Source organism: Lygodium microphyllum, chromosome 25, assembly GCF_053477565.2.
Source record: "Lygodium microphyllum isolate KBCC chromosome 25, Lygodium_microphyllum_v1.1.10, whole genome shotgun sequence".
In the NCBI taxonomy this organism is placed as follows: domain Eukaryota; kingdom Viridiplantae; phylum Streptophyta; class Polypodiopsida; order Schizaeales; family Lygodiaceae; genus Lygodium; species Lygodium microphyllum.
In genome coordinates, this window is record NC_141159.1 from 18,847,862 (window position 1) to 18,875,449 (window position 27,588).

Consider the following 27,588-nt stretch of genomic DNA (forward strand, 5'->3'; position numbering starts at 1 on the left):
CTAAGTGAAAATCCATTTAAGACTCTTGTGGTCCGTTACTAAGGAAAATTTGTTACCTAGCAAGTAATATCTCCAAATTTTGAGAGATGGATGACAGCCAATAGCTCTAGGTCCTAGGTAGCATAATTTAATTCATGGCTCTTCAATTTTCTTGAAGAATATGCTACAGGATGACCTTCTTGCATAAGTACACATCCTAAAGCAAGTGTGCTAGCATCATTACCACTTCAAGCTCCTTACTAAGATCAAGAAGTTTCAGGATGGGTGTTGATACTAAGCTTTGCTTTAGTTTGTCAAAGTTGGTCTATTCAGTAGGTGACCATACAATTGCTACTTGCTTCTTTAGTAGATCTGTTAGAGGTGCTCCAATCAAAGCATAATCTTTGATGAAAATTTTGTACCACTCTGTCAGCCCAAGAAAACTACATATTTCTTTAATGACAAAAGTTGGTGTTGGCCATTGCAGAACGTCTCTGACCTTAGCTGGATCTACTGAAATTCCTTCTGTTGATACAATGAATCCCAGATATTCAATCAGTCGCTTGAAAAATACGCACTTCTTCTTCTTGGCATAAAGCTTGTGTGCTCTCATTGTTTCAAGAACAATGCAAAGTTGGGGTTCATGATCCTTTCCCTGTTTTGAGTAGACTAGGGTATCGTTTAAAAAAAACGAGTACGAAGTCATCAAGATAGGGCCTAAAGATATCCTGCATTAACCTGTTGAAGGTAGTAGGAGCATTCGTCAGCCCAAATGACATCACTAGGAATTCGAAGTATCCATACCTTGTACTGAATGCAGTCTTCGGAATATCTTCTTCTTTGATCCTTATCTGATAATATCCAGATCTGAGATCTATCTTTTAGAAGATCTTCGCCCCTTGAAGACGGTCAACTTATTCATCTATTCTTGGAATGGGGTATTTATTTTTTATAGTTGCTTGATTCAATCCTCTCTAATCAATGCATAGGTGAAGTGTTCCATCTTTTTTCTTTTGGAACAACACTAGAGCTCCCCATGAAGAACTACTAGGACGGATGTAGCCTTGATCTAACAGTTGCTTGAGTTCCTCTTTCAGTTCAATAGCTTCCGGAATGGACATCTTATATGGCCTCTTTGCGATCGTTGCACCTCCTGGCACAAGTTTGATTTCGTGGATGACTTCCCTTTGGGGAGGAAGTTTCGTCAGATCTTCAAGGAATACGTCTGCGTATTCCTTTAACCATGAAGGTTCTTCTCCAAATCTGTAATATTTTCGCCCAAAAATATTATGGAACTTGACCCCCTGCACGCCCACGTAAAAGCTGTGCAAAGTCATCTCTCGCATTGACTAATGATGGTTGTTAAGTGGTTACCCCCCGCACGCGTGATAAAAATCCCCATTTGTGATGTGCAACTAGGGCCAGCGCATGAAGACCGCAAACCGCGCAAGAACACCCTTCTTGGATAAAGGGAAAATGGTTAATGGTGAGAATTTAGGCAAATTTTTTTACTAATTATCCCTTCCCCTAACTGCCCATCCTTGCCATCAACATCATAATTTTCCCCTTCTTTCATCATCATAATTCTCCCAATCAATACCCCTCCTTTTTCCCACGTAATTCTCGGAGACAGAAGCTTCTAAAGGAAATCCTCTTAAGCCTTATGCACGCGATCTTTTCCCGGGCCTTAGAACACACTTCCGAAAAGGGGTATTCCTGCGTAAGGGAGAAGCCGACAGATTTCGAAGCTGTTTACCAAGCTTGGAGGGAATTTGCAGATCATGTAAGGGTGAAGGAAAACCTGGAGTCCAAACACAGTACGTCTATGATGGCTCCAAAGTCCAAATCGGAAGGTGCACGCATGGAAGATTCGAACTTAAGTTTACACGTGGACATCCCCACAGATCCACAAACCCAGGTTCTTGAAAGTTTAGTTCCGTGTTGGGCATGTTTAAAATTCATAGGAAAGCTATGAATATAAATTGCTTATTCATCTTACAAGCGTAGTTGCATGTTGCCATTTTGGTGCATTTCCAAAGTAATGAGCCTAAACGCATATTGCTTAGGGTAAAAGATGAAATTGTTAAGTGCATCCTTGATTGGCCATGAAAGAACAAGTGTATCTTGCATTTAGTCAATAACTTCCTTGTTATGACTCGCATGAGAAAATTGTTAAACGTCCATTGCACGGCATGAAAATGAAACCATGGATAGTGCATGTTGCATGCGAGGACACTTGTAGAATGGATTAAGGTTTCATGGTACGTATTCATCTTGCATGAACTTCATTAACGAAATTAATACTAGGAAAGGGTTGCATGTTACATATTTGTCATGCGTAAATTTCATTTCATCGAAGTTTCATGTAGAAAAGGTTGTGATGGGACCTGGAATGGGCCGGCACTGGCTATGGCACTAGCCGGACCTCATGCTCAAACACAAACAAATACCCTCACGGCCTCGCGGACCAGAAGCGTCTATCTGCTGCTAAAGGATAAACTGCCCTAAAGCCTAATCTATGCGTTTATAGTTTCATCGTTTTCTAGTCCAACGTTTTCCTTTCTATAAACTCCACAGAGGGAGAATCCATACACATTGGCAATAAATACCACGATCACACACATGGACGTAACCTCGCGGTAGAACCACCGCGGCCCCACTGCAGCTCTCCTACATTGTAGGGATTGGCCCCTTAATGCGCCGCTCAACATATAATACAAACAAACAAACTCCACTCTTCATTTCGAATCCAGGAGATATACCATGTGTCCTCACTTAACACTCCCTTAGGAAACCGACCCTCTATCCTACGGCAAGGGATTACCTTATGCTCTCAATCGTGGGTCAAATTCCTAAGAAAACAATTGCTATGCAGTCCAGGAGCTCTTCCGTTAATACCATGAACTAGGCATAGTGCATGATGTGAACGGTTTAGTGCACAAACAGAAGAAAATCAGCATTGTGTATTGTGCGAAACCAATCTTTTCATGATTTCCATGCTAATGTTTATGTAATGAGAAAAGACATCGAGCCTTATGCTCATGGTGTCTTTCTCTTTATCTTAAAACAATGCCCTATAAGCATGATGCAACACATAAACCAGATTTTAGTTTATATTTTGACGTTCAACCTCCCCTCTCACCCTACCGTTTAATGTTTTGCATTCGTTGATAGGTGAAAGGGTCGTTTATGTGTAATTCTTTACAAAGAAAGTGATAAACATGAATGGAAACATAGAAACTAGGGTAAACTGAGGCCAATCTCATGCTCTACCTTCATTATACGCTGCACAAATACACATGTAATTTTTTGGAATTTTTCTTTTACGTTTCCTAATTTTCTCCCATTTTAAACCCATTTTCACCATTTTTTGGTTTTTTTCCTCTATTTTTCTCAATTAAAAATGACTAAAAATTAGTATTGATTGTTGGTTGTGACCCTTAGGTTCCCTTGGCAGCAAAATTTTAGGTTTTTGTAGGTGTTATGTCTCATATTTCCCATTTACTTTGCAAAAATCCTATTTTTACCCCCCTTAAACACATGTTTTTCGAGTTTTATGACATTAATTTCAGCCATATCACTTACGATTTTCTGATTTTTAGATGATAAACTGTTGAAACTCATAGAAGACAAAATCATAATGCATATTCAGCCCATGGGAACAATGTTTCATCAATCAAATAGCATAAAAACTCATTTTTTCTTCATAAAAATTGAATTACTGCTTAGGTGTCGTGTCTCGGGATCTTGGTTTTGCTGCGGGACTGCGGGTCATCCCACATTCAATGTCTAGCATCTTCACAATCAACAATCTTCATGTCTTCATCGATCCAGAAGCAATCTGGTCCCAACTGGACAAGCTTTCCTTCACCATTCTTCATTTTCCTCTTGCACACAAGATCAATCCCTTAGGGGAGAGAGAGGGAGGAGAGAGAAAGACTAGATTTCCATCTCTTCATTCCCACAGCCATTTCATGGGCGAAGACAGGCAATAAGACCGGCAGAGAGGGAGAAGATCAGCCCCATTGTTAGTTGGGTAGGTTGCTTGCAGCGAGCCATCACCATCTCCATGGATTGAAGCGCAAATTTCACACGTGCAGATATGGCGCCTCCATCACATTTTTTTTCTTTATTCTCTCACCACGATTTGATGTTGCATAAAATGTCCAATGCTCCCAAAGGTCACTACCCACTTTGGCTAAAACAAGTTCACATTTTCAAATCTTGCCCATTTGTTGGCCATTTCCTCGTCCGGCATCCAAATCAAGCTCTGAAAAATCCTGGGCATCCGTCTTGACATCCCGCATTGACTGGCAACTCCTGACGACCCGCATGGAAATTTGAATAATTATCAAAAATCCACAAGTATCGCTCAGGCGCCTTTTAAGAGTCGTCTTTCACTTGGTGCTTAAAATTGTCCTAGCTGGAGCCGCCGCATTCGATGTTAAATATTTTTTCCCTAAATTCTAGATTTTTTGGTAAATTTTAGGCACATCCCGGGCTCAAACATCCGCTCTCAGGTTGCATGTCATATCAAAGCATGAAATTCAATTATCTACTTATGCATGCAAGTTGCTTATGCATGCAAGTTATGCTATGTAAATTTATAATGTTATAAAAACATAACCTTTTTTTTTCCCATGCAAGTCATGCAAATAAGAATGCAGTTTCTTATGTGAATTCTAAATAAAATATAACTCTTTTACTCCTCTCCATAGCAACTATCTATTCTTTAATTAAATATCCTTCTATGAATTAACCTATTTATGGTCGTCGAAAGGGATTTGTATTGCACAAAGGCATAATTCATTTCTTCCAACATAAATTACCCAATTCAAACCTTGCAATACACAAGAACATCACAATTTATATTTAACCTATATGGGAGATGCAACTAGGACATTATTGCATAAGTGCAACTTTTAACACTTAAACCATATATTAAAAAATGCAACAACCTTTCATCATGATGGTGTGAGAAATATAAGTACCTTGTCCTGCAATTTAAAACTTTTTCGAACATTCCTAAGACCCTTTTAAAACAAAGTGTTCTAATAATGCAATTAAGTTTTTCCTATGTGAGTTTATACTTAATGTACCCATATCATGCGGAAACAAAAAGGGTGAATTTGATGGAACTTGAACCTCCGCAAGAGGGATATTATCGGCTCTCGTGCTTCGGGTGGGGACTCCTACATGTGCTCCTCTTACTCCCGCATGTGCTCCTCTTGTGTGGCGCTTTGGGCCATCATAGTTGGGACTTTGGAGTAAGTTGGGCAGGTGGAGAGTGTGCGGAAATTGTTTGCAAGTTGGCAGTCCTCCCTTCCCGCAAGGAAACCCCCTTCACAGACAACTATGTCCCTTACGCAATTCCGTGGGTGAAGCACCCTTAAGAAGGCTCTTTGTGGAAGCTTCTTAAGAAGCTTCTTTAGCTTCTTCTTTTTTTGTCAAACGACAATGTCTCCTCCTCCTCAATCACGATATGGTGGCGAAGATGATGGCTCAAGGGGGAGGGGGGCTCCCCTTATGTAGTGGGGAGGGGGTGGTTTATGGGGGGGGGGGGGGGGGAGACGGCCGTTTGACGAGGGCTGCCACCCCACACCTGGCAGGTGCATGCCCCCCTCTCCCACTCATACTCCCTCTCTCTCTCTCTCCCCGCCATGCTGTCAGTAGGGGGAGAGAGAGAGAGGTTAAATTTTTTTAATTTTTTTTATAAAAAAGGGGGGTTCTCATGGGGGAGGCATGGGAGGGATATTATAGGAACATTGCTTCTTCTCACAAATTTAATCTTCTTTAAGCATGTATGGATTGAATTTTATGGATTATAGGATTTCATGATGGATTATGGAAGTTTCTTCAACCATTAATATGAAGTTTTATTTCAAGTGAATCAATTATCTTATTCAAGCTTGATTAAGGGTATTTTACTTTCTTAATCTCTAAAATATCTAAATATCAACTTGTTTTGAAGCTTTTCAACTTGTTGATGGGAGATGTTTGATCAATTAATTGTCTGAATTGATCAATGGATCAAAGAATAATGTTCTTCTCATTGATTAGAGTCATTTTGATTGAAATACAACATTTATTTGAGTCCTATTTTATCATGGATTTTATTTACATTGTCTTGATGCGTAACCCAAATTTGGTTGTATAATTCTCTTTACCCAAGAAAGAAATATTGTAAAGGGTCAATACTTACAATTAGTGAGTCACTAGATTGCATTGGTAAGTCCCTCAACTAACCCTTGTTTCTTGATTTCAATTTTTCATTGATCAATCTTGCATATCATTGAAGCTTTAAAAAAAATTGCAATCATGCATCTCATCCTTGATTGCTTAATTGGAACATTCCCTCCATGTTGATATTCCTAGCGAGGAAAAATTTTAATGCTAGGTGAGATAGTGGGATAATAGAGAGGTGACTCTCCCCCACTATTAAAGATCCCGAAGGGGTGCAATCTAGAGAGAACTTTGCCCACTCCTAATGATTCAAAGTCCTTGTAGGATCATGTCATGCCGTTATATCCCTCACCACAAGTACCACAAGTAGGGTTATTGAAGATCTAAAGACTTTACTAGATACCATTGATTGGGACTCCATTCATCAACTACAAGGATTATATAAGTTACTTCCAGTTAACCATAGGAAAAATTTCAGTCGGCCACTATACTCCTTATAGTAGGTGACATGTGTATTCAGTGGTAACAAGGCATTTGGACCTTCATTTGGTGAATTTTATGTCATTTACAGGTGTTCTAGATTATCCAAGATTGGTTATAGATCTTACATAAAGTATTTTACTCAAACAGTGAATTAAGGTAACTTTTGGGAGGGTTTTTAGTTGGTTATAGGTGTTATAGAGTAACTCAATGATTTTCTACGTCCTATACAAGATATTACAGGTTGTATTCAGCTCCTACAGGTTATATACAAGCTATCATAGGGTTGGGAGACTTTATCTTTGAATTCGAGGATGTGGATACACTTAAACTATACTTTTACAAGGTGCATGACTGTTTTAGATAGCATGTTAATGCTTATAGATATGATGTACCATGCCATAATGCAGAGTATTATTCCAATGAATCTTGGCAGTAGTATGGCTAGTATGGGCAATGTGATTATGCTTATGAGCATCCATCTATTGAGCAGTATAGTCATGATTATACCTATGAGCATTCCTTGATTCGACATCCTAGTTCTTGTAGGACATGATGATAATGGATATGCTTAATATAAAAACTATTTCAACTTTGATAATTAGCAATTTCCTAACTCCCATGGTATCCTACATCCAAATTAGTTTGAATATCATGATCACCCAAATGTAATTCCTAAATTCTTTTCAAGGTGTCGATGATAAAGAAGAGGATAATGAGAAAGTTGAAGAATAAGAAGAGGATAATAAGCAACATGACAAGATATAAGATTAGTGAGAAGAAGTAGAAGATGACCAAGATGATCAACAAGAAGATGAACAAGAAGAGGGCAATGACCAAGAAGATGTAGAAGAAGGACACAATGAAGAGCACGATGTACAAGCTGATGATGTATTAGTTGAAGAATCACATGAGGTACTCACATATGTAGATGATTATGCTAAAGATTTTGGAGTCTTAGAGAAATCTCATGATGATCTTATTAAGCATTAGTTTACACTTAACTAAGGTTTACAATAGCCATTGAATGCATATGATAATGTATATCTTGATCATGGTTACAATGATTAGTATATGTATGGTGATGATGTTATACATGATGTGGGTATACATGAAGATGGTGATGGTATTATCATTTCCTATTATCTAGGGGATTATGTACACGATTACTATCAAAAGATATGGAGAGAAAGATGAGGCAATAGGGAGTAGTGATGTCCCATATTCTTTATTATTCCATGTACTTCACACACATACTGAATAACTAGAAAGAACTAGGTCTAAGTGATTGATGACTACTCACACTCACTAACTCTACCAGAGTTAAGTGTATTCAACTTATTGACTATGACTCACATGCTAGAGATAGATGGATACTAGCTGCCATGTCGGTGTATATGAGTTGAGCTTGAAGTCTCAACACTCCCCCTCAAGCTCAGACTAGCTCTTTTACTCCAAGTAGCTCCCTGAAATGAACGAATTTTTCTTTACCAAGTGATTTGGTAAAGATATCTGCTACGTAGTCTTCTATCTTCACATGAAGTAGATCAAACTATCCTGCAAGTTGTGAAATAGGTGGTATCTAGAGCACGGCAGATGCAGAAGCTATGGAGGTTGAAAGAGGAAAAAGAAATTCATGAAGACATTAACCCGAACTAGGATAAATTGTTACACAAGTGAATTAGGTTTCAAGATTGAGACTTGGACTCATAAACACAATCTTGTGTATTGGCAGTGACATGACACTTTACTGGAAAGAAAAGAGTACTATCATTGCATTAGAAAAAGAGTGCAAGTACAATGCTTTATAGGAATTGAGTGGTGGTACTTTCTCCTACTATGCATATGAGATTTTGGTCTTGAGCCCTCACTGCTTCTCACAAAGGGACTAAAGTAGGTGTGATTGCAAATATCTCAACACCCCTCCTCAATCACAACCAAAAGTACAAAGTGTGTAGAGGCTTTAGTGAAAGCAACACCTGCAAAGTGTGGGCACACCATAAAAATTGCGAAAACACCAGAGGTTGTCGTAGAAAAGGCTAAGTGTGTGTAATATTTCTACCGAAAATATATATTGAGGCCATGTGAATTCTCGGCAAAAGATAATGCTGGAATTGGAGCTCGGACGGTACAAACTTAGATGCAGTGTAGCATTATCTCCTTTGACAAAATCCGGGTCTAAAAACCACATATACCGCACAAATCCCCTCTTGGTTAGGGATCATGGGGATAATAACATTTGGTTTGGATAATTGAATTGGGATAATGACAACTTTTTTTAAAATTTATTCCCCCTAGCCGACTGTCGAGCTGGAGGGGGAGGGGAATAGAATAAGTGATTAAGCTCCTTGGTGGAGCTTGGAGGGGGGGAGAACCATGGGCATCGACACGTGGGGGAGGGAGGATCTTATTCCCTCCCCTATTTAAACCTAGGATGGTGGGACGATGAGGAGGGAGCACTGATGTGGAAGCCTACAGCCAATGTTGTCCAATTGCAGGGAGGGAGAGAGTGAGGTTCTTTGTGCAAGAATCGTGAGGGAGAGAGAGATTGAAGATGCCGTGAGCTACCGCATCATTGCCAATTGCTGCCTAGATCACAAGTTGCCGCCGCCACTCTAAGCTGTCAAAGAGCTGGGGCTGGGAGAGAGCCGCTGAACCACCATCCATCGCCGTTGAACCGCCATTCGTCGCCAGCTCGCCACGAATCGTCGTTTCCCCTCCATGTGGAAATCTGAACCCCCTCCCTCCCCCCCCAGAAGCTTTTGGAAGCTCCTTGGAAGCTTCCAAGGGTGGGCTTTCTAAGCCCCCCTTCCTATACCTTCTTAAGGCTACCCCACAAATTCCCTCCTAAGGGCTTTTAAGCCCCTATCCCCCCCCCTGATTTGCCATTGAAGGGATTTTCATGTGCTTCCTAGGCCTTTCCCCCCATGGAAAATTCTTTCTTAGCCCTTTTATACCCTTGTCCCCCCCCCCCCCCCCACACAACAAGAAAAGTCCCTTTTCGTGGCTTTAGTAAGCCCCACTTTAAGGGGGTTTTTCCTACCCCCTTCCCGGGAATTGAACCCCAAGGTTGTTGGTTTCCCCCTCACGAAAAATCCCTCTAAAGGCCTTTTTCCGCCCTTTCCTTTCTTTTCAACCCCTCAAAAAAATCCATTTAGTACCTCTTTTTTTTTTGTGGAACCCTATCCAAGGCCTTTAAAAAGCCCATCAAGCTTTTCCTTTGGATTTCTTTCAATCTCCCAAATTAGCCCAAGGCTAAACCCTTTTTCATGTATTCAATTCACACCGAAGCTTCTACAAAGGAAGGAAAAAACATTCACAAGGGACGGGTGAATTACAAAGGGATTTTCGCAAAACCGCATCCAAGACGGAAAGGCCACATTCCCGATGGCTCCTAAGAAATCCCAAGGTGCAACCGCAGGAGAATCGTCTCCTAGCATCCACGTGGACATCTCACCACAAGTCCATGTTTTTCTTCCTAATTTTTATTTTACGTCGTTATAATTAGGCATAGTTGATTTTTGGAAATAGGATGCATTTTTCGTCTTAAATGCTTTAGAAAAATTAACTCATGACAGAGGAATTCAATCATTAGTAATTTTAATAAAATAAACAAAATAAAGTGAGTAGAAGATTGATATGCATTCCTAGCAAGTAGTTTTTGTGCATTTCAATAAACTGAACTTAGATTATTGTCCATATTTACAAAAGGGAATTAAGATAAAGTACTCCGTTTAGGCGTGGAAGTATAAATTGCATGTCGCATTATTAGGCCATATCTTCTTCACAATGAGTCATCATGGGAAGTGCTAAGAATCCATAGGAAAGTGCAAGGCATGAAATGATTCCTAAGTTGCATAAATTGGTCAATTATCATTTTTCAACTGCATAATTTTTAGTAAAAGGTTGCTTGTTTAGCATCAATCTTGTTCGCAAGTTATAGGATGAGTAATTGGAATTAGGTTATAACCTAACCTATGCTTGATCTTAAATCGATAAATTAGGGTTGAAAAATCAATTTACACGTAGACAATGAGTCATGTGTTTATGGAAATGATAGCATAATTATCTTCAAGAATTAAACAAATTGGCATAAACCTAAACACCTAAACCCGCGACGTACTCGTTTTAGAAAGAGTTAATTCAATTCCAAATAACTCACTAGGATTTAATATGTGACCTAGTCGCATGTATTGCTAAAATTGAAACTCTTATACCCTAAATACTTGCCCACATTCACTGAATGTTGAGATAGCGGAACATACTTGAGAAGTGATCTAGGGTTTGTCCCTAGGAGTCTTTCGCTAAAAAGATGGAACTTGGAACCCTAGGATTGACAACATTAGCCTAATGTAATCAGGAAGAGATTGTTTCGTAGCTCCATTTGATGGGTAGAATAGTCCCATAGTTCGATGCGACACTTGTGCAACAAGTGCAGAGCCGTATTATCTTGTGATTGGATCACAAGGGAATGGCCAATTCTCGAAATGAGGTTGGGAGATTCTTACACAAGCTATATTGCAAGAGGATGAATAATCGTCCTAATATAGTATCTTTCCGAGGTAAAGATAATTGCTTGGAGCAAAGGGCAAACCAATAAATTGGAATAACATATGAACTTAAGGTATTGACCAAGTCGGGTTAATAGGGTACAGCCCTAACCCAAGATAAAGGGAATCTTGCCAAGTCACAAGTCATCCTGGATCGAGTGTTGAATGCATTCGAAAAGAAGGATTCACTCCTTAGCAATTGGCCAACAATAAACGACCAATGGAAATGTTTGTGCTTGTTACAAATTTAAGAGCATTGTTTTGCTTTGTTTGATCAATGAATTAAAGGATAAATGGATATCTAATACTTCAAGTTGAAGGCTTGAAGGGAGAGGCAGCTTCAGTTACCCCCGACCGCCTGTCTGACCCTAACCAAGGGGGTTGTTAACTGCGCTAGAAAAGTGGACCAAACGCGCCACAAGAGGTCTCTCTGTTGAGCGCTACTTGGAGTAGGAGGGTGCTTGGGTGCCAGGGGGGCTCTGGTCGTAAATCCCTCGCCTTCCGAGCCCTGCACAAGAGGCTAATGTGACTCGGGATCGGATCTCGAGGCTTGCATACTAGTCTACGGGCGGAAACTTGGATTAGTGATCCATGTGGATTACTGGATAGCCTTCGGGTAGGTTTTGGATAAGCCTACAGGCTAGACTTTATGTATTTTCAAAATAAATATGATAACCTGTTAACAAGGAACTTGTTTGACATTGTTTTTCTATGTCAAGTGATATGATTACGTGAAGGAACCAGTGCCTAACGGGCTAATTAAGGAAGCTGATTGATACATGTCCAACTAAATGTGTCAGGTAATTAAATAACTAAAACAACCCGAGGAAAGTGCGGTGGATGGGCCATAGGTTCCTCCTATGGATGGGTGGTCCCAGTTGGTCGGTAACTTTTCTCAAATCACGATGGACATCGTCAAAGAACACGATCAACAAAAGCATTGACCTAGAGTTATAATTGATCCTGATTTACGTTGTTTTAGGGAAACAGAATGGAACTATGGCAGAGAGGTTGAGCTTCGCATCCCTCTCATTTCACATTCTCCTTGAACCAAGTGGAGCGTGAATCCGCTTCGAACCTGGTGTTTCTGCGTAAAGTAGTTCGCTTGGGTTCGACTCGTTGCCGTTAGGAAATGACCAATAAGCAAAACCCTAATTCAGGTCGCGGTCCTAAGTGGGAACGGCCAGAATACTTCCGCTACATGGCAGACGTGGAAATCCTAGATCACAAACCCCGTAACATTCCATGGGAGTGTCGGACGGAGCTTTCTAGACATCCTTTCTGATGGACTGCCAAGACGTTTCCTGAAGATACGAGTGGACACGTTATAGTGTGGGTACCACAAACATGATGCACATCCAGAGGCTGTAGCAGGGACCTCACAAAGTGTACAGAGGCTGTAGTACAAGGATAACTGAGGAGTTTACAAATTTATGTTTGAGGCATTAGGGCTAGGAAATACAAAACTAAAAAAGTCTATCTGAATAGAAGGACTGATGAGGGTGGTCTTCTTCTTCTTATTCTTCTTCCTTTGCTCCATTTTCTTCTTCTTCTTTGACTGCAACTAGATAGGCCTTTTGGGACCTCTTTCTGGCATGGCAACACTTCTAGGTGTGTCCGGTCTTTTTGCAAAAGTCATAGAAGAGCTGATCCTTCTTGCCTTTGTACTTGTTGCCAACATATAATGCATGCTCATCTCTAGAGGTACTTGGTTCTTCCTTAGTTTTTAGCTTCTTTTCCTCCTCTAACAGTGATGCTTGGATATCAACAAGTTCAGGATTTGGCATGTTGATTAAAGTTGTTGATACATTATTATATTCAGGAGGCAAACTCTTAAGTAGAACACCGATGCAAACATCTTCTTTCATTTTAATGTTGATTCCTGTAAGTTGGGTTAGAAGTTCTTCCATGTAATCTAGATGTGTGACAAGTGATGTGATGGACTTCATTTCAAGCCTTAAAAGATCAATTAGGAGACCATAATTTGATGATTTAGACTGTGTGCACCGAACAAGGTGTCAAGTCTCTTCCATATATCATGGGAGGTCTCACAGATATCCACATGGTGGATATAGCTGCCATCTAGCTCCAACTTGATAATGTCCTGAGCCATATCATCTTTCTTTTTCCAAGTTACAGCAAGATCCGCATCATGAGGCTTTTTTTCTTTTCCAGTGGTAATGGCCCAAAGGCCCTTCTTCATCAGGATCAATTTGATGCAGGTTTGCCAAGTATGAAACCCGACTCCTTTGAAACGGGCAATTGGAGAATATTTGCCCATGTTCGACTTGAGAGACCAGCAAAAAATTAGCTTCAAATGACTGAGAATAACCAGGAATGAGTTAATCTTTGTATGTGTCAAAAGACACAAGCAATGGCAGTGAAGTATCAAAAGATAGCTGTTTGAAATTTGATGTTGTTGCTTGAGTTTGACTTGATGACCTTCAAAAACTCTTCATAGATTTCCCTCCTTGCTGATTTGATGGTTGAATACTTGCTGAAGACTTCAGATTAGGGTGGCCTTGGCTTGGTTTAAGTGGTAGGGGAGAGAAAATGAAGGAAAAATGAGCTTAAAGGTAAGTGGCTATGGTTGTCCTGTCAAAACAGGGACCAACAACTCGTAAATGAGCTCCCACACACTCTAGAGGTTGATACTGCTCAAACCCTTCGAGATGGAGGACTCTCACTAATGGGTCTAACTCTTCCTAAGAGGGTTTGTACTCGTTATGCTTGAGTTGAGAGATCTAAGCCTTCAAAGTGGTCACTGTCAAAACTGCACCCAGATTTGGAAAAATGCAAATGCCGGGCATGGTGTGCATCAATCTTCTTTATTTTTGTGCCAAGAAATTGTGCCTTGACTTGAAGAACAACTCTCAAGAAGAAATCTTGAAGAGATATGGCCTGGTTGATGAGATATGGCTGCTCCAACAAAGGTAGGTAGGTGCTATCCACAGACACAGTTATGGCAACAACTCTGAAAAGAGGCAATGCCGAAGCTATAGTTGCCCAATATCAATGATTGAGGTGTCAATAAGGAGCTTTGGAAGTAGATAAACACTTGTCCAGAAGGAAGTTTAGAGAGATTTGGCCTGTGGAGAGAGATATGAAAGCTTCAAACTGAGAGGGTGCTGCTATCTATGGCTACCATGGAAGCTTCATTGAAGGTAGGAATGCAAATGAAGTTGGAGTTAGGGTCTAGTACTCAAACTGAGCTGAGAAGAGATGGAAAGGAGCTTAGAGGAGTGAAAGGAGAGTTGGTCCATGCTCAACTGAGCTCTGATACCAAGTGAAATACGCAAGATCTAGATCATGGCAGATGCGGAAGCTATGGAGGTTGAAAGAAGAAAAAAGAAACTCATGAAGACATTAACCCTGACTAGGAAAAATTGTTACACAAGTGAATTAGGTTCCAAGATTGAGACTTGGTCTCATAAACACAATCTTGTGTATTGACAGTGACATGACACTTTACTAGAAAGAAAAGAGTACTATCATTGCATTAGAAAAAGAGTGCAAGTACAATGCTTTATAGGAATTGAGTGGTGGTACTTTCTCCTATTGTGCATATGGAATTCTAGTCCTGAGCCCTCACAGCTTCTCATAAGGGGACTAAAGTAGGTGTGATTGCAAATATCTCAACACAAGTACCATTTCTTTGATGAAATGGTAATAAACCTCTATGTGTTTGGATCTAGCATGATAGGTGGGGTTGCTAACCAACATCACACTACTGAGATTGTCACAATTCAATGTGACTTTGATGTCCAACTAGATACCCAAATCATGTAGTAGTTTCACAAGCCAAACTACTTCGAATGTTGCTAAGGTCCTTGTATTTTTCCTTTGTACTAGATAAAGCAATGGTGGGCTACTTTGTACTACTCTAGATGATTATACTCCTGCCCAAACAAAAATTATAACCACTAGTTGACCTCCTCTTAAACCATAGACACAACCAGCCATCAGCATCCGTATAACTTGTCAAGTTGAATGATTTCCCATGCTTATAAAAGAGCCCATAATCAGTAGTACCCTTCACATACCACATATTCCTCCTGATTGCATCTAAGTGTGGCTTGCGAGGTTTGTACATAAATTGGCTAATCATCCCTACTGCATTACTCAAATCAAGACATGTAATAATATGGTAAATTAGGCTACCCACCATCTATCTAACATAGTGACATTCTCAATCTCAATCCCAACATCAATTGCAATTTCACATTCTGATCCAATGGTGTTTCCATGGCTTTACACTGCATCATGCCACATTTCAACAATATATCATGAGCATATTGTTTTTGCAATAGCCATATTCCTTGAGATGTAGATACCACCTCAAACCCAAGAAAGTACTTATAACATTGCTTTAATTTTTCAACAATCCCATGATCATCATCTCCAGTGATGAGTGATCAAATCATCGACATAAACCACTAGAAAAACATAACCATGCTATTTCTTCTTTGTAAACAGGCTATGATCTGTATAACCTATCTGAAAAGCAATCTACTACAAATAAGTGCTTATGCAAGCATTCCAGGATCTCGGTGCATGTTTCAGCCCATACAAAGTCTTTTTTAGCTTACACACATATGTTGATTAGTTAGGGTGTACATAACCCTCAAGCTACTCCATATATGCCTCTTAAAGAAAGTCACCATTCAAGAATGCATTTTTGACATCCACCAGCCATAATTTACAGCCCTAGAAGATACTAATTCAATGACTATTCTCATCATTGCCATCTTGGCAATCGGACTACTGAAAGTGTCCTCATAATCTAGGTTGTACTGTTGTGCATATCCCTTTGCAACCAACCGGGCATTATGCCTTTCCAACAAACCATCTGACTTGCATTTTACTTTATAAACCCATTCATAGCCAATCGGTACTTTGGACCAATTCCCATGTCTCTTTCTCAGCCAAAGTTGTGTATTCCTCATGCACGGCATCACACCCATTCTGATCTATAAAATTGCCTCACTGAACTTTGTAGGATCTTTGTAGCCTAACACTTTAGTCATATATGCATAATGTCTAGCTAAATACCCATTGTATATCAACCTATCAACTAGTTTTCTGACCCTTTCAGAGCTCCTCAATTGTGGTGCACCCAGGGCTTGCCTCTCATGAGGCAACACATACTTGCTTTGCCTTGCACCAGATCATAATAATTGATGGTATGCCCAACTCACTGTCAAGACTATCACTATTGGATGATTCATATCTCCCCTTCACTAACATATCTCTGTTAATGGATGCAGTACCACAATTGGGGAGTTATCCTATCCAAGGACTACTAGTAGATGAACCATCATCTATCAATCCCCACTCATAGGCGTACTAGTTGAAGGATAAATTTCTAGCATAAGTAGGGCTCGCTAGTCCATCAAAGACCACACACACACATGCTCTATCCTCTTTAGCTCACTGACTAGAATAAAATACAATGTCTCTACCACCATGAGATGTGCTTGAACTTGTATTTAAGTCAAGCTTTACTTCTTTATGTAGTAGCAATGCAAGTAATCCATCCCAATTAGGGGGTTGTGCTCTCACAAAAATGGATGTATCAAATGCATTAGACTCCTTTCCTAGCCCATTCAATGTCACTACAATCATATCTTCCTCTAAAACACGAGATCCAATAGTATCAAATGGATGTATCAAATGCCTTATACTCCTTTCATAGCCCATTCAATGTCACTACAATCATATCTTCCTTTAAAACACGAGATTCAATAGTATCCAGTTGGTCAACGATGGTCCTTATTTCCATCACGTATGCTTGAATGATTCTACCGTTCCTAGACATGTTGTTGAAATACTGCTTCAGCTGTATCTTCCTTGCATGTGTGACATTATCATAATTCTTCATGAGTGCATCCCAAGCACCCTTGAGGAATGACAATTGGTAATCTACATAACCATCGCATCAGAAATGCACAAAGAAAACCAATACAGTACTTTACTAGCTCTTTTCAACTACTGTCGGTGAGGTCTCCATTGTTCTTGTGTCGAATTCCATTCAGGCAATTCAAGTTCAGCTTATGCCCCCCCCTATACAAATCCCAATAACCTCTACCAATCGAATGCAAAATTAGTGCTCACTGAATGCTTGACTCCCTACACACTCCTAAGTTGTTTATGATAGTTTTAGTTCAATAAGATGTCACAATAAAAACCAGTAGTATACCGTGTATCGTAGCTCGTATGTATATTAAATACATCCCTAGTCATGTGCCAAAACATCTAGATGCAATGGCATTGAAAATAAACAGCATGTATTTGCATACTAGACAGGTAGGTGTTCATGACAATCAATGACAGCAGTAGTTGTGTAGAACCAACACTATTTTCTCTACTAAAACAAGAGTATTCAGACCTCAAAACAACCCCAAAACATCTCATGCAATTGCTACTCTATGCAAGAGTTTATACATGTTCAACCGGTCAGAATAGATTGCATGTATGTCAAGTGAAGATGTTAGGTATCCTTCTTGTAGACAATAACCAGTCAATACCCTTGTACAACTAGCAACAAATCAGTCCAAACCTTGGACTTTCAGCACTCACAATATCCTAGAAAGCATCTACCACTCAAGTGTTATGATTTGTAACGTGTCCCCCTGTCCACTTGTAGGACACATCTTAGTAGCCCATCGGGAAGAGAGTCTAGAAAGCGCCACCCAGAACTCCCAAGGAATGTCATGGGATTTGCAATCAAGGTCTTACCGAGTCTACCGCGAAGCGGAAGCATATGGCTGTTCCCACTTAGAGTTTTCCTAATAGTCAAGTTTCTAGGAAGTAGCTAGCATCCCGAACCACTTTGCGCAGAAACATCAGGGTCAAAGCAGATTTACACTACACTTGGTTCAAGGAGAATGAGAAACGAAAGGGATGTGAAGCTTGACCTCTCTACCCGTAAGGCATAGTCCCATTCCGTTCCCCTAAAACAACATAAATTGGGACTCTAACTCTATTGATTCTAGGTCATCACTACTTTGCTATCAATTCCTTTGAAAAAAGTTCCCAGCTAACCGAGTCCAGCCTTTCGTAGGACAGACCCAGAGTCACGTCCAACACACTTTCCTCAAGTTGCTTAGTTATCTAGTTACATACCACATTATGTTTGACATGCAAAAACTGCTTCCTTAATTAACAAATTAAACACTGGTTCCTTCACGTAACTTAGGCACTGACATAGAAAACAATGTCAAGCAACTTCCTTTTTTAACATTTGATCTTTATTAATCATAGTCTTTGGAATACATCAAATTATCCTGCCTGAAGGCTATCCCAGCAATCCTCAAGGATCACTATTCCAAGTTTCGCCCGTTGACTAGTATGCGGGCCTCGAGAATCCCATGTCGAGTCACGTTAGCCTCTTGTGCAGGATCCAGAGGTAAGGAATTTATGGCCAGAGTCTCCCCTGGCACCCAAGCATCCTCTGCTCCAAGCAGTACCCACGGAGAGATCTCTCGCGGCGGGTTCGGTCCACGTACCCGACGCGGCTAACAACCCCCTTGGATAGGGACAGTCGAAGGTAACTAATACTGCCTCTCCCTCCAAGCTTTTAACCTAAAGCATTAGTTGTTTTTCTTGAATTAGTTCCTTGGGCAAATAAGTACAAAAAGTGCACCTAAGTGTACAACCAAGAGCATTTCGGTCGTTCATATAGCCAACTGCTAAGGTGTGATTCCTGCATCCTAAGTGCGATACTAAGTAGAATTTTGACATAACTTAACCTAGCCTAGCACATTGAGGTGACCGTCCTATGCTAGTTGATCAGACCTTTATGAATTTCATGTAAGCTAATCAATTACACGCAAATTACTTAGTTGATCTAACCAACTTACGATTAAAGATGATCTTCCCTTTTAAAGATGCAAATACTTTCCTCTAAACTCGCAAGTAATTTCCTTAAAAGATGTAAGTAACTACAAGATGTATGAGATGTATCATTCCATGTGAATATGCAATTTCAAGACCATAGGCCTTTTCGCCTTTATGCAACCATAGGGCCTACAATGATCTCTCTTTTCCATGCCCTATATGATTTTGATTGACATTTATGCATTGAATTCAAAGCTTTTGTATTTTAATGAAGATGCATCCTTTCCCAATTGTGAACTCTAATAGAAGAACTCCATGCATGGATGCATCATTCCTTCATGAGTAGATGCCAATGAATACCTCATTGATTTAATCCTTCCTTTATCGCTTAGCTCAACCCTAAATGTATCCATCCTTGCATGCGAATTGCATACTATATATTTTTTGTTAAAGGTCATGAACCTTTTCCTTTTATTGCAACTATTTAGTCGACATGTAACGACCTTCCACAATTATCCTATATACGAGTCACAGCCAGGAAATTATTACATAAGTGCATCGTGTTATATGCCCATCCTTTGCGTGGTGCAACAATGACGTCTTTTGCACAATTTTGCATCTTCTAACTTATGCATCATATGTTCAAAAATGCGACTACCCTTGACCATGGGAGTGCAAGCAAATGCAAGTACGTCGTCATGCAACTGAACTTTTTAAATCAAAACAAGTATATAAAATTTTCCAATGCATTTAAGTTTTCCTATGTGAATTAAAACATGTTTTATGCATCCTTTCCATGCGGGAATATATTTCGGAACCTGGGCATTTAATATCGGGGCGTCGCCCACTCTCGTACTTTGGGTGGAAGCTCTCGCATGCGCTCCTCTCGACTTTTGCTTAGGAGCCATTGACGAAGTAAATTTCGACTCAACGAACTCTCCCTTCGCTCTCTTATGAGTTTGAAGTTACTACTGCCCGAGATCTCCTTCGTTGCATAGGAAATAGGCCTTGCAGGGTATGGTCTAAAAATCACGGGAGCCGTGGGTGAACTTGGTCTAGAAGAGCTTCAATAGAAGCTTCTCAAGCTTTTGGATGATTAGAGATGACGTGAGAAGATGTGATGGTGATGATGAATGGAGTGATGATGGTGAGGATGACGATGATGAATTGTGTGAGGGAGAGGAAGATGTTGGCGATGGTGGCGGTAGCCTGGCGATGATGGCGGTAGCCTAGGGGCATGGGAGGGGGGGTTTATATAAGGTGAAGGTGGGGGGGTGTGGGGGCGGGCACACAGGTGGCAGTCGCATGCTTCCCCCCCCCCATGCCCCTCCATAACTCCTACACATTCCCTCTCTCCGCACCATGCAACGGGAGAAGGAGAGGGAATTTATAAAAAAATTTGCAATTATTGATTATCCCTTTTCCCCTTGAAGGGGAGCTCATGCGGTGCCTTGCGGGCTTCAAGCACATGGTTCCTTATGCACAACGCGGGGGATGATATTGCTGTTACATGAGGGGAGCACTTAGGCCAAATTTTTTTTATTGTGGGAGGTTACTTCGAATTGCTTTTGCACTGGATCTAGGGTCTTTAATACTTTTTCAATAGGATGATATGGAATACATTATGAACTTTTAGGTTTTCAAGGAGTTGAAGTCTGTAAGCATTAGGCCCTAGGCACTTGAGAATTTTGTAAGGTCCACAATACCTTGGACTTAGCTTTTTGCACTTACCCAAGGATAGGGAACTCTTCTTTGGACGTACGCGAATGAAGACCATATCACCTTCAATGAAGGGTCTGTCTTGCCATTTCAAGTCTGCGTAAGCCTTTTGTTTGTTCTTGGTGGCTTGGATGCCCTATCTTATTGATTTGATTTGCTCATCCATGTCTTCCATCATTTTCTTTGAAGCTTCAACCCTCAAGGTTGGATCCAAAAAGCTCAAAGGAGTATGAAAATCATGCCCATACAATGCTTGAAAAGGGGTCATCTGAATGCTTTGTTGGTAAGAAGCATTGTAGGAAAAATCAACCAGTGGCAAATATTGAATCCACTTTTTGGGTTCACGACAGCAGTGTGCCCTAAGCATATCTTCAATGACTTGGTTGACTCATTCCATTTGACCATCGGTTTGGGGATGGTAAGTTGTACTGAAACAGAGTTGAGTCCCAATGGCTTCAAAGATAGCCCTCTAGAAGTGTGATGTGAAGAGGGAGTCATGATCACTAATGATTCTTCTAGGTAACCCATGCAATTTGAATATTTCATTGATGAATAACCTTGTGATGTCTGAGGCTTTATAGTTTTTCTTAAAAGAGATAAGATGTGCAACCTTGGTGAGCATATCTACCATGACCATAATGGAGTTGTATCCTCCTTGAACTTGTGGCAGGCCAACAATAAAGTCTAAACTAATGAATTCCCATTTCATTTGGGGAATGTCAAGTGGTTGCAATTTCCCTGGCATTTTGACATGTTCGGCCTTAATGCGTTGACAAGACAAATATTCCGTGACATATTTGAGAATGTCTCCTTTGAGCCTATCCCAATAATAGCTCTTTCTGACCACATTAAAGGTCTTGGCATAGCCAAGATGTACTGAGAAAGGGGAGTCATGGGCTTTCCAACTTATCTTCTGCTTGAGAGATTGGATTTTCAGGATACATAATCTTGTCCTAAAATAGACAAGTCCATATTGATAGAGAATTCTTGACATTTTGTTTTTAGCTTTGGGTCTTGATATTTGATGGGGATCTCCCTTAGCAATTTTTGATAGGTTGGGTCATGACATGCCTCTTCTCTAGCTAGCTCAAGAATTGGGTTTTTTGGCATGGATACCTTTGTAATATTTCCGCGTACCGCATACCGTAAATATTAACTTCCCGCACGCCGTGTAAACCCTGTGCAAGGGTATTCCCTACTTCGTAATTATTGGTAACCTCATCCACACCATGCACACTCAAAAATGAGGCCTCCACGTCGAGAATTAAAGGCCGGGGTTGAAGACCGTAAAAGCCGCGAGGAAACAATCGCTTGGGAAGGGCAAATGGGATAAATTCAAGGCAAATTTTTTTAATTATTATCCCTTCCCCCAGCCAATGCATGGCTGGGGGAGAGGGAGTGTGGAGGGGGGATGGCCAAGGTGGAGTAAAGTCGGACTGCATGAGGGGGAGTCCTCCACGTGTGTGGAGGCCCTCTTCCCCACCCCCCCCAAGGCCTATATAAACACCCCCTAGCTAGAGGGTTCCAAGGGGGGTGCTGGACGAGCTGGAGGGAGGTGCCGGACGTGGGAGCTGGTCGCCGTGCTGGAGGAGGTGCCGGACGTGAAGGGAGGAGGTGCCGGACATGAAGGAAGGAGGGAAAGCGTGAGAGAAGGAAGGACGGCTGTGAGAGAGGGAGTGAAGGAAACGCTGCTGCCGCCAGGCCGTCGCCGTCGTGAAGCCGCCGTGCAGTCTGCCCCGTCCGCCAGCCGCCATAGCTGCCACCTCAGTTCCGCCAGGCCATCTCAGCCGCCGCCGCCACGCTGGATCACGATTTTTCCCCCCCTCGACGTCATAGCTGAAGTTCAGAAGCTTCTTGAAGCTTCTTTAGAAGCTTCTAAGGAGGGGGGCCTCCTTAAGCCCCCTTCCCACCACATTCCCCAAAAGACCCATTCATACCCCTCCCCGGAACTTGAAGAGGAGAGGGTGGAAGCCGTAAAGACCCCCACAAGACCCATCGAGAAGGCTTTCGCAAAAAGACTTTAAAGCCGCAAGCCATCCAGGAATCAATTCCGTGCCAACCCGGGGTTTTCCCTAAAAGACTCCTAAAGCCTTTTCCGCAAGCGCCATCCCGCAAAGAAGTCTTCCGCATACGAGGAAAGGCAAAGGTCGGAAGGTTGCATGCCAGGGCAAGACAATCCGTAAACCACAAAGGCAAATTAGAAGCCGAATCTACGCCTACGATGGCCCCCAAAAGATCACAAGGTGCGACCGCGGGAGGTTCATCTCCGAGTATACAAGTGGATATCTCCCCGAGCCCACAAGTCCAGGTTCTTTCGAGTTATTTTCGCATAAAGAAATGATTAGGCGCGCTTAGTTCATAAGGGAGATTGCATTTTGACGCATAATTTTAATGCATGTGGAAATTGGGAAAAAAATACATTTGATAGGTATCTCTTGAAACATTAGGCAAGATTGGAAATATATCATGAATTTGAACGAGTTATCCACCTTAGAAGACTAGTCGCGTGTAGCTTTTTTGGTACATTATCAAAGTAATGAGTCTAAACTTAGGCAAAGAAATGGAATTTATAAGTGCATTCTCTTTCGTCCTAGACATGGTAGGAATAAGCGTGTGCCGCATGTTAGGCAACATCCTTCTTGTAATGATTCATGAGGAAAAGTTAACACCCATAAGATGTTATTCGAAAAGGAATAGAAGGGCACGAAAATGATCTATGGACTTGCAAGTGGCATGATTATTTGATGTAAGTCCTAGTAGGACCTAGGAAAGTTGGTGTCCAGATTATCAGGCATTTTTACCTTGCCAAGGAAGGATAGGGTTATTGTGAACCATGTGATGCGTAGAAGCAGTAAATCGCATGTTTACACGTATTGGTGTAGTTGTAACTATTGTTCTCCATTAGATCTAGTTTATTACCTTTAGGAAAGGTTCATCCTTGTCGCAAGACAAGTATATTGAGTTGTCTAAGTAACCTAAAACACAAGGGATTCATATGGGCATGGCTCAGTCGATATGATAGGTATCCCAAGTGCCAAGTGCAATAAGATTTCGACCTAGTTTTACACTTGTTGCCAAGTCTAAACCCGCAAACCCAAAGATCTTACACACATTCACGAAATGTCGAATCAATTGGATGTTCATGCATAAAATGATCTAAGGTTTTATCCTAAGGATCATTCGTTCTAATGATGAAACTCCGACGGAGTTGCAAATTTCTAGGACCATGGGCCAACATAATTAGAAATGGGTTGGAGGATACCCTAAACCCTGCTACTCGGCTAGAGGTAATTCCGTGGCCGGAGGACGCCATTCAATGGGTGGAATGATCCCGTGGAATGATGCAACACATGTGGAAAAAGGTTGCAACATCGTATAGACTTGAGATTTGTCCACAAGAGAGTTTTGTCATCTCTCGAAATGAGGTTGGCAAATTATTGAAAGAATTTAACTTACAAGAGGATGAGTAATCATCCTGTTACTCACTTTTCTTGGGGATAATTGCCAAGGAAAAGGAAAGTTAGGTATTTGCCTTGAAGCAAATGACCAGACAATAAACTAAAGCGACAGGGTCGCTCGAATCTACCACAACAAAACCTAAAGTATTGGTAGGGTATGACCCTAACCCAAGAATGATAGGAATCTTGCCAAGTTGCAATTGATTCCGGATCGAATGCGGGTTGCATTCGGAGAAAAGGAGTCACTCCTTAACAGTTTGCCAGCTAAACGACCATTGGAAATTGATTGTGCTTGTAACAGTTTGGAAAGCATTGTTTGCATTGTTTGCTCAATGAACTAAAGGATGAAAATATATCTAAATACTTCAGGTTGAAGCCTGAAGGGAGAGGCAGCTTCAGTTACCCCCGACTGCCTGCCTGACCCTAACCAAGGGGGTTGTTAGCCGCGCCGGGAACGTGGACCGAACCCGCCGCGAGAGGTCTCTCCGTTGAGTTCTACTTGGAGCAGGAGGACGCTTGGGTGCCAGGGGGGGCTCTGGCTGTAAATCCCTCGCCTTCCGGGCCCTGCACAAGAGACTAACGTGACTCGGGATTGGATCTCGAGGCCCGCATACTAGTCTACGGGCGGAAACTTGGATTAGTGATCCCTGGTGGATTACTGGATAGCCTTCGGGCGGATTATGAATACGCCTACGGGCGGGAACTCCTTGTATTTCAAAGATAAAAGGATAAAATGATAATAAAGAAGTTGTTTGGCATTGTTTTCTTTATGTCCTGTGATAAGATTACGTGAAGGAACCGGTGCATAACAGGGTTAATCAATGAAGCTGATTGTATATGTCAAACTAATGTGGTAAGTAATTACATAACTAAAACTCAGGTCGATCCTAAGTGGGAACGGCCAGGATACCTCCGCTACGTGGCAGATGCGGGAAGACCTAGATCGCAAGTCCCGTAACATTCCATGGGAGTGCCGGGCGGAGCTTTCTAGACATCCTTCCCGATGGACTGCTAAGACATGTCCGGGATGATTCTAGTGGACACGTTACAAACTTTGTGGCTAGAGATCTTGCTGTTTATGGATCTTGCAAAATCAAAGAATTTTGAAATGCCTTACGACTGAGTGCATCGGCAACTACATTATCCTTTCCATGCCAGTATTTGATTTCAAAATCATATTCTTCCAGTACTTCGATCCATCGACGCTGCCTCATATTGAGCTCATTCTGGGTGAAAATCCATTTAAGAATCTTGTGGTCCATCACTAAGGAAAATTTGTTACCCAGCAAGTACTGTCTCCAAAGTTTGAGAGCATGGATGACAACCAACAACTCCAAATCGTGGGTAGCATAATTCCTTTCATGGCTCTTCAGTTTCCTTGGAGAGTATGCTACGGGATGACCTTCTTATATAAGCACATATCCTAAGGCAAGTGTGCTAGCATTAGTTATCACTTCAAAATCCTTACTAAGATCAGGAAGTTTCAGGATGGGTGCTGATACCAAGCTTTGCTTTAGTTTGTCAAAGATGGTCTGTTCAATAGGTGACCATACAATTGATACTTGCTTCTTTAGTAGATTAGTCAGAGGTGCTGCAATCAAAGCATAGTTTCTTATAAAGACCTTGTACCATCCTGTCAATCCAAGAAAACTATGTATTTCTTTGACAGAAGTTTGTGTTGGCCATTCCAGAACGTCTCTAAACTTGACCGGGTCCACTGAAATTCCTTGCGCTGATACAATGAATCCCAAATATTCAATCTGTCGCTTGAAAATGCACACTTATTCTTCTTGGCATAAAGCTTGTGTGCTCTCATTGTTTCAAGAACAATGCAAAGCTAGGGTTCATGATATTTTTCTTGCTTAGAGTAGAGTAGGCTATTGTCAAAGAAGACGAGTACGAAGTCATCAAGATAGGGCCAAAAGATATCCTGCATTAACCTGTTGAAGATAGCAGAAGCATTTGTCAGCCCAAATGACATGACTAGGAATTCAAAGTGTCCATACCCTTGTGCTGAATGCGGTCTTCGGGATATCTTCTTCCTTGATCCTTATCTGATAATATCCATACCTGAGATCTATCTTAGAGAAGATCTTTGCACCTTGAAGACGGTCAAGAAGTTCATCTATTCTTGGAATGGGGTATTTGTTTTCCCCACTCTGTTAGCTCCACATTGAGCTAATAGCAATTGAGGTCAATTGCTATCCCACCCCGGGGGTATGATGCCAGGAGGCATATTCCACGGTGGATTCCGTGCCACAGTGGATTCCGTGAGGTTTTACGGTGGATTCCGTAAACTTAGATGACCGGGGCTCATACACAAAGTGGATTCTTTGTGCGAGAAGTTGATGGGGACGCCTGTCCTTTTCGGGTGTTTTATTAATTTAGTGTATACATGGGTGATTCCATAGCGGGTGATTCCACAAAATGCATATTAAATTAATAAACGTTTATGAGTTTAGAGTGCGCACTCGTAATAAATTAGGGTTAGGATTTATTTCTAACCAGTTGATTTATTTATGTAGCTGAAGACTGCTAGGTATTCACTTTTGTCGGTTTAATTGTATTATTTTACTAACGATTGTGAATGCTTCAGTTGATATGTAGAGATAGCAGCAGTGGCGGAGGAAAGCATTGGAGTTTAGCAAGTATTCGACCTATGGATTATATTTTGATAGGCGCCACGCCTATATTTTGTTATGTCTATTGAGGAATCGATTATTTATTATTATTTTCTATGCGCCTATGCGCACGAATATGTTATTTCTATTTGGACATTGTGTTGGGCGTGCCAGACTCTATGGGCACCGTCCATTAGCTTTATCTCCTATTTTTGTAAAAGCAAACTCAAAAGCTAAAAGCTTGTCATATTTTTGTAAATTGGGCTATTATTGAGCATGAAGATGGAAATATACATAAAATACATGCTTTGTGAAGCGCTCACACAAGGCATGGGGGGAGATTGAACCCAATTGGTCTCTTGCTCTTGTCATTCATGCTTTTTACATTGTTTTTTGTGCAAAAATGTAGAGTTCATTGTTCTTGAGGACCTTCTGGGATTCACTACGTGAGCATACTGTGACCGATCTGCGCACCAGCCGCACAGGAGATAGACCTTGTAGGGCACAGTCTAAAAATCCCGAGAGCCGCGGGTAAACTTGGTCTAGAGGAGCTTCAATAGCAGCTTCTCAAGCTTTTGGATGATCAGAGATGATGTGAGAAGACGTGATGGTGATGAGGAATGGAGTGATGATGGTGAGAATGATGATGATGAATCATGTGAGGGAGAGGCATATGTTGGCGATGGTGGCGGCAGCTTGGTGATGATGGCGGTAGCCTGGCAGCATGGTGGCAACTGACAGCGCAAGTAGTTTGATGGT